Raw genomic sequence first — 7,262 nt, 5'->3', positions numbered from 1 at the left:
AAAACAAATATATAATAAAACTCAACACAATGCTCCCCCTACCCTTGGACAGAACCAAGGCATGACATCCACAAGGAATAGGCCTAGCATCATCTAATAGAAGATCCGAAGTGAGTCACTAACCAACTGCTCCAACACAGCCAAACTAAAAAACCTATCAAAGAGGTTGCCCTAAGTGGTAGTCTGAACTACTTACCAACTAAAGACAACACCCCTAGGAGCTCCTACAAGGCGAGGACTCCTATAGCCTGATCAAAGAATATGTTCTTTCAGTACATTTCTTCTTTTAGGGCTTTTATTTTATTGACATACTTGGGCATGTAAAAAGGAGGGAGCTGAGCGTAGTGACCCAAGGAGAGCAGGGCATCGGTCTCAGGACCTGTCTCGGCACCCAAGAACCTACCAAGCCCTCGCAAGGCGACACTTAATCCTTTTCTAACGCTCACTTTTATTTTCGCTCCAACCTTCCTTGTTTTGGTATTATTTTTCCAGCACGAAGCCACCCCTAGGAAGACAAGGTATCGGCCCCGGGTCTGACTCGTCCCCAGGAACCTACCAGGCCCTCGCAAGGCAATGAGCAACTGCTTATATATTTTCATTCCTTTTCTTTTCTTTGATAGGGGTTAGAACCCCTTTTTACACACCTTCGTATTTATAGTCATCTTTTAGGATATTCAGGATTTCTTGGCATCATTATGATTATCTTCTGGCAGGCTTCTCTAACTGCCTCACTACTAACAAGAACTCCTAGAACGGCTGCCTAGCAGGCTAGCAGAACATGGCCATTAGGGCTTCCTTCTAAAACAGGTCTTTCGATGCCTGACAATGTCTTTACAGGAGGCAATGACTACTCCGACCTCCCTCAAACATACTTAGCCTAAACCTGGGACTTCATGCCTTGGTTGCCGATCCCCAATAAAATGTTCCCCCTTGACAAGTACAAATACAAATATATCAGGAAAGAAAGATACTCGTAAAGGAGAGGTATCACCTGGATTGGCCACAAGAAGTTTCCATCGCAGCAAAGGCTCCGCCAGGCTCCACCAAAGTCCATAAACCACGAAATCTGTCCAGCACAACACTTAAAACAAAAACCCGATTAAACGTACCCGAACTAGACAGGGAAATGGCCCTCTTCACTACAAAACTGCATCGGCCCTCTTGGCCTAATGAAATCAAACAATACTAACCATAACATCCACCTGGAAACAACCATGATAGACATCAAAGCATACCATTCCCAGGGGAACAGGGCTTGTGGCCCTAAACTAGGTGCATTAGATTATGACCTATCCCTCCTGCGTATATCGCAAGAGGTGTTCGCATCACATGTCGTCGAATCAGTCTGTGGGTCTGAGATAATAAAGGCAGATGAGTCTCGCTTACCCTTTGCATCACCCAAAGCAACCATCGTTTGCCAAAGAGGGCATGTTCAGAAAGCATACCCCACAAACGACCAGGTCCTGCCTCAGCATCAATAGATATATCGGGACAAGGGCCACAATTAAAGAAGAGGTCTTCTTCATACGCAAGATTAGCCAAAGAATCGGCAAACTGATTCCAATTCCGTGGAATCAGCTGAAAAGACACTCTGTCAAATTCGTCTAGCAAGGCTATGGCAGTATGATGGTACATACAAAGGATGGGGTTTCGTACCATGTACGTCCCATTGAGTTGATTTAAAACCAACTGAGAGTCCCCTTTCACCAACAACTGGCGGATACCACCCTTCTTCACAATATTCAAACCCATAATCAGGGCTTTGTATTCTGCCATGTTATTGGTAAAATTCACCCCGAGATAAACAGCTAACTTCATGACAATGCGTCATCGGGGTTGCATGGACCCCTGGACGCCCCATCAAACTACAAGGTGTACGTCCATAAAGGGTTTACATATCCTGCCATCCTGAACTCTACTCGTAATTATGGTAATCGAAATTCAGCATATTCAACGGGTGGACTGTAGGTTCCATCCCTCCATCAAAATTGAATTCAACAGGGATACTCGTCAAAATTTGTAGGCAGTGATGGCAGAAGACCTTGATCTCCCAAATAAATGTCCCGCCTTCTTGCTCAATCACCTTGTATCCTTTGCTCCACCAAATGAGCTTTCCCTGATGATACCTTTGCTCTAAATATGGGTGTTCTAAATAAGGGATCAAACGACCCATCAACCTCTATCACGATTTCCTTGCAGATGTTTGATTGATCTCGCCTAGACCTGCAAGGCAGTCATAGCATTAGTGCAATCAAAAGTAATAAGGTTTAATCTTATTAAGATTAACCTTTTTTTTAAATTCTATCCCCTCAAGGTCAGCTAATAAAACTGTGGATTTATTCTTTCCTATTCTAACGATCCTATAGGGCCCATCCCATTTGGGTTCTAGCTTGCCTGGAAATAATTCACGTCGTGCGTCATAATACAGAACAAGCTGTCCTTTCTTGAAGGTGTATTTCTTAGCTTTGAGATCGTGTAGCTGCTTCATTCGGCGCTTCGCCACTTCTTGGTGCAATAAGCTCTGCAGCTTAAGCTCATCTAAATGTGCCAATGTCGTCAAGCGCTCAAAAAGTGTGTCTTCATCGCTCAAAGAATGATTGATGGCAAACCGAATAGTTGGCAGCTCAATCTCTAAAGGCAAGACACACTCCTCCCCATATACTAACTTGAATGGGGTATGGCCAGTGGCTCGTTTGAAAGTCGTATTATAGGCCCACACTGCCACGTATAACTTTTTATCCCAATCCCGTTTCTTTTCCGACACAATTTTAGACAGGATGCCCACAAGCTACTTGTTGGTGCTTTCAACTTGCCCATTGGCTTGCGGATTATATGGGGTTGTCTTGTTATGCTTGATTTGCCACATCTATGTCAAACCTTTAATCACCTTATTCAGGAAATGGGTTCCGCGGTCCGACACTAATTCTTTCGGCGGACCAAACCGGCATATTATCTGCTCTAAAAGGAAACTAGCAGTTTCTTTAGCATCATCTTTCCTTGTTGCACGTGCTTCTGACCACTTTGTGAAGTAGTCAGTTGCGACAATGATGTACCTCTTTTGCGTAGTCGACGACGGAGTAATAGGACCCACAAAGTCTATTCCCCACTTCTTAAATGGAAGTATCGCCATAATAGGGGTGAGTGGTCGTTTCCTATTCTCTCGACTATCATCCCGTTGGCAAATATCGCATCGCTTAACATATGCAAACGCATCCTGGAAGATGGCAGGCCACCAATAACCTGCTCTTAAAGCCTTTTGTGCTCTAAGCCATCCAGCAAAATGGCCACTGCAAGCAGAATCATGGCACTCTTCCAAAATGAATGGCACCTCGTCAGGCATCACACACCGGCGATAGATATCATCAACCCCTTGCCGATATAATGTACCTGCAATCAAAGCAAACTTTAACGCTTGCTGCTTAATTTTCCTTCTCTCAGCTTTAGATAATTCGGATCTCGCCTCTCCTGTTGATAAATAATGCGTTATTGCAGCATACCAGGAGGGAATAGATGCGGTATCTATCTTAAGTAACAACTCCATGTCACTACCTTTAGCCACAGATTCTTTTGGCTCCCCAAAGTCCACAAGACATTCCACAATGCCTTGCAACCTTGGTGGCTTACTCTTGATTTCATAATCAAATTCCTGCAAAGTGATTAACCACTTTGCTAGACGATCGAGCGGTTGTAGCTTATTCATCAATAGTCGAAGCCCCTCCGCCTTCGTATAAAGCACGACTTTCTCATAGAGAATGTAATGCCTAAATTTCTTGGTCCCAAAGACCATCGCTAGACACAGCTTCTCCATGTAGGTGTAATTGATTTCAGATACCCCTAGCTTCCGACTAGCAAAAGCAATCGGGTGGTACCACTTCTCCTCCCAAATTTGGGCTAAACAGCAGCTGATACTATACATCGTGGCTGCTGAAAATATATAAAACACCTCACCTCTTTTAGGTGCTTTTAAAACGGGCGCTCTTGCTAGCTCTTGTTTCACATCCTCGAATGCTACCTTACAAGGGTCACCCCATACAAACGAACAGCTAAAGGACAATAAATTTGTAAGCGGCAACGCTCTTTCTGCTAAGGCATTGATGAATCTACGGTAGTAACCAACCGAAGACAGAAAGCTATGCACCTCCTTCGGAGTGCGTGGTGGACCCATGGCAACTATAACTTTAACCTTCTTGGGGTCTATCGCAATTCCTACCGAACTGACCACATGACCCAGCAATAGCCCATACGGTACTCCAAAAACACACTTCCGTGGGTTTAGGGCGATGCAAAATTGTCTACAGCGCTCAAAGCATTTTCTTAGAATGATCAACTGCCTTTCTCTCAAGGTGGCAGCCCCTAAGTCATCAATAAACACCTTCAACTCTTCAGGGGATATGTCACCGAATGTCTTATCTGCTATTCGTTGCCACGAACCAGGCGCATTGCATAAACCAAAGGCCATCACATGGTACGCAAAAGTACCAAATACAGTAATGAAAGTTGTTTTCAACTTGTCCTCTTCTGCAATTGCCATTTGGTTGTATCCTGCAAAGCAATCCATAAACGAATATATCTCCCTACCCGCTAATTGATCCAAAATCTGGTCAATAAATGGCAATGGGTAGTAGTCCTTAACTGTCTACTTATTCAGCTCTCTAAAGTCTACACATAAACGGATTTGATTATTCTTCTTCTTTCTAATCACAACTGGCGAACACCATTCCGTGTGTTGCACAGGAAAAATCAAACCCGCTTCTCGAAGCTTCTGTAACTCTTCAAATAGGTCGTCCCTCAATTCGAAAGGCATACGCCTTACTTTCTGCCGTACAGGACGACTGCCCTCTTTCAACGGAATTGTATGAACAGCAAGACTAGGAGGAATGCCTCTCAACTCATCATAACTCCAGGCAAAGATATCACGGAATTCCTGGATCAAGGCCACATAGTCCTCCCTTTCTGCTGTACTGAGCATAGAACCTAATTTGATTGGCCGCGAATCATCAAGCGTACCAAGGTCTAGCTCGATAACATCTGCATCTCTTATACGATCTTGGCCCTCTATCGGCTCGTTCAAAGTGATCTGATAGATGTCCTCCGTGGTGGATCCCTCTTTGGACTCATCACTCGATGATGTCTCACTGGCAGATAAATCTTCTAATGTCTCCAATTCTGTAGGAGATAGAGGAGCTCTCTCACTCTGCGGGGACTCAGGATAAGCATCAACCACCACACGCTAGGCACCTCTGCCGAATATTAGCCGACCGGCAGGTATATCTACTTGGCAATCCGCTTGCAAGATCCAAGGTCGTTCGAGTAATACTTGGTAACTTGGTCGGCCTGCAAAACGAATCACCCTAAAGTCCAACATGCATTCTACATTTGCAATAGTAACATGGACCTTAGTAATGCAGCCTTCTGGCTGTCTCAAACTATCATCTGCCATTCTGAGAATTGTGGAGGTATCTTTCTGGATCGCAAGACCCAACCTTTCCATCAGTTCAGAACTCATAATGTTAACAAATGATCCCGTGTCGACAATGGCATAATCTACTAATATCCCATCGACATAGGCTGCAACCCTTGGGCAATGCTTCTCAGCATGCTCGAACCAGTCATCACCAACTCGCGCAATACCCAAAGGTTCTACGATATACCCGGTACGTAGGATCTTTCTAAATTCCTTACGTACTCCTGGGGAAAGCTTAATAAGCTCTAAAAGATTCACATCCGGCTTGACTTCGCAAAGAGAGCTCGCCAAATCGAATTCATGATAGTTCGATAGAGCTCACTTTTCACGCCAAACCATCCGCTCTTTAGGTCGCTGAACTGGCTTTATTGCCTCTTTCTTAACTTTCACCTTCTTCTTTGGTGGTTCCTTATCGGCTTTACTTTCTACGGGCTTCAAAGGTCCCCCTTCCATGGCAGGATCCAGAACTTGCGTTCCTTTGTCGCCTTGTTTAGGGTTTCCGTCGACAGGCTTATCCTTGTCGGCTTCTCTACCCTTTTGACCTCTTGTAAGAACAACTCGTAAATTAGAGGTTTCAGCATCGTTAACACGTACAGCCTCAATCAAACTAACCCCACTACCACTTGGTAGCTCCTCCACTGTAGTCTTTGGTCGTTGAAGTATTTGTTTAGGCCCGTCCTCTCGCTGGGAATCATTTCCTGGGGCACGATGATTAACAGGCCTTGGTTGCCGACTTCCTCGCTGGAGGGAACTGATCTTACTCCAGCAAGTAGCTGCTAAATGGCCGGATTTTCCACAGATATCGCACTTAACATTCGGGCAATTCCTTGGATAGTGCTGCCCACCACACCATTTGCAACTAAACCTCGAAGGTGCACCCTCATCTGGGTATCTACTTCCTATCAAATTTTGTTGTTTTTTAAGGAAGTTGACATCAACGGCTATTTGTCGATACTGCTCCATAATCATGTCGGTATAATGCTTCATCATGTCCTTAACCTCGCCAAGAACATTGGAAGAACTCGACTCATAGCCTTGGTCATTACCATGTCGTTCCATCGGCCTAACAATTCGATTAGGCACTGGTTGTTGAGCCACAGGCATGGTGTTAGAATTGACCGCCTGGCCTCCACCACTTGGAGCCATTTGACTGCTCGTAGGCATCGATATGCTAGGGGGAGGTGGTAATAAAGGGACATTCTGCATCATGTTTCCTCTCCCATTAGGGTTAGCCATCGCCATCCCTTGGCTACTACTGCCATTGGCCATTGCCAGATTATTTCCCAATACTAAACCCATGTTCGAATTGCCTCGAGAAGCATAGGCTGCTTGTAGTCGGGATTCCACCTCTTGTGCTCGTGTAATGGCAGTATCTATATCCCCCAAGGGGACACTACTCAACTGCAATTGGATATTAAAGTCCAAACCATGAAGGAAATATTGCAATTGGGCAGCTGCAGGGATAGGAATAGAGGTGTCCAACTTACGGAAAACCACTTTTATCTTCTTCGCATAAGCACGAATATCCTCGTGTGGATCTTGGCGGGTCACGTTGAGTACACGCAACCAATATTGCCCACCCCTTTCAGGGGCAAACTCCCTTCGAAAAGCTCCATAAAATGCATCAATGTTCAATATGGTTCCGGCTTCTAAACCATGATACCATATAGCGGCTCTTCCTTTGAGAGTCATGTTGAAGAACATCATTAAATGTCCTTCTTCTTGGATGCGACAGTTAAACATCAGCTTTTGAAACTCCCTAATGTGGAGTTCCGCATCTTCCTCAACTAGCCCATTA

The sequence above is a fragment of the Lygodium microphyllum genome, chromosome 9, assembly GCF_053477565.2.
Source record: "Lygodium microphyllum isolate KBCC chromosome 9, Lygodium_microphyllum_v1.1.10, whole genome shotgun sequence".
Taxonomy (NCBI): Eukaryota; Viridiplantae; Streptophyta; class Polypodiopsida; order Schizaeales; family Lygodiaceae; genus Lygodium; species Lygodium microphyllum.
This window is presented reverse-complemented; position numbering follows the sequence as displayed.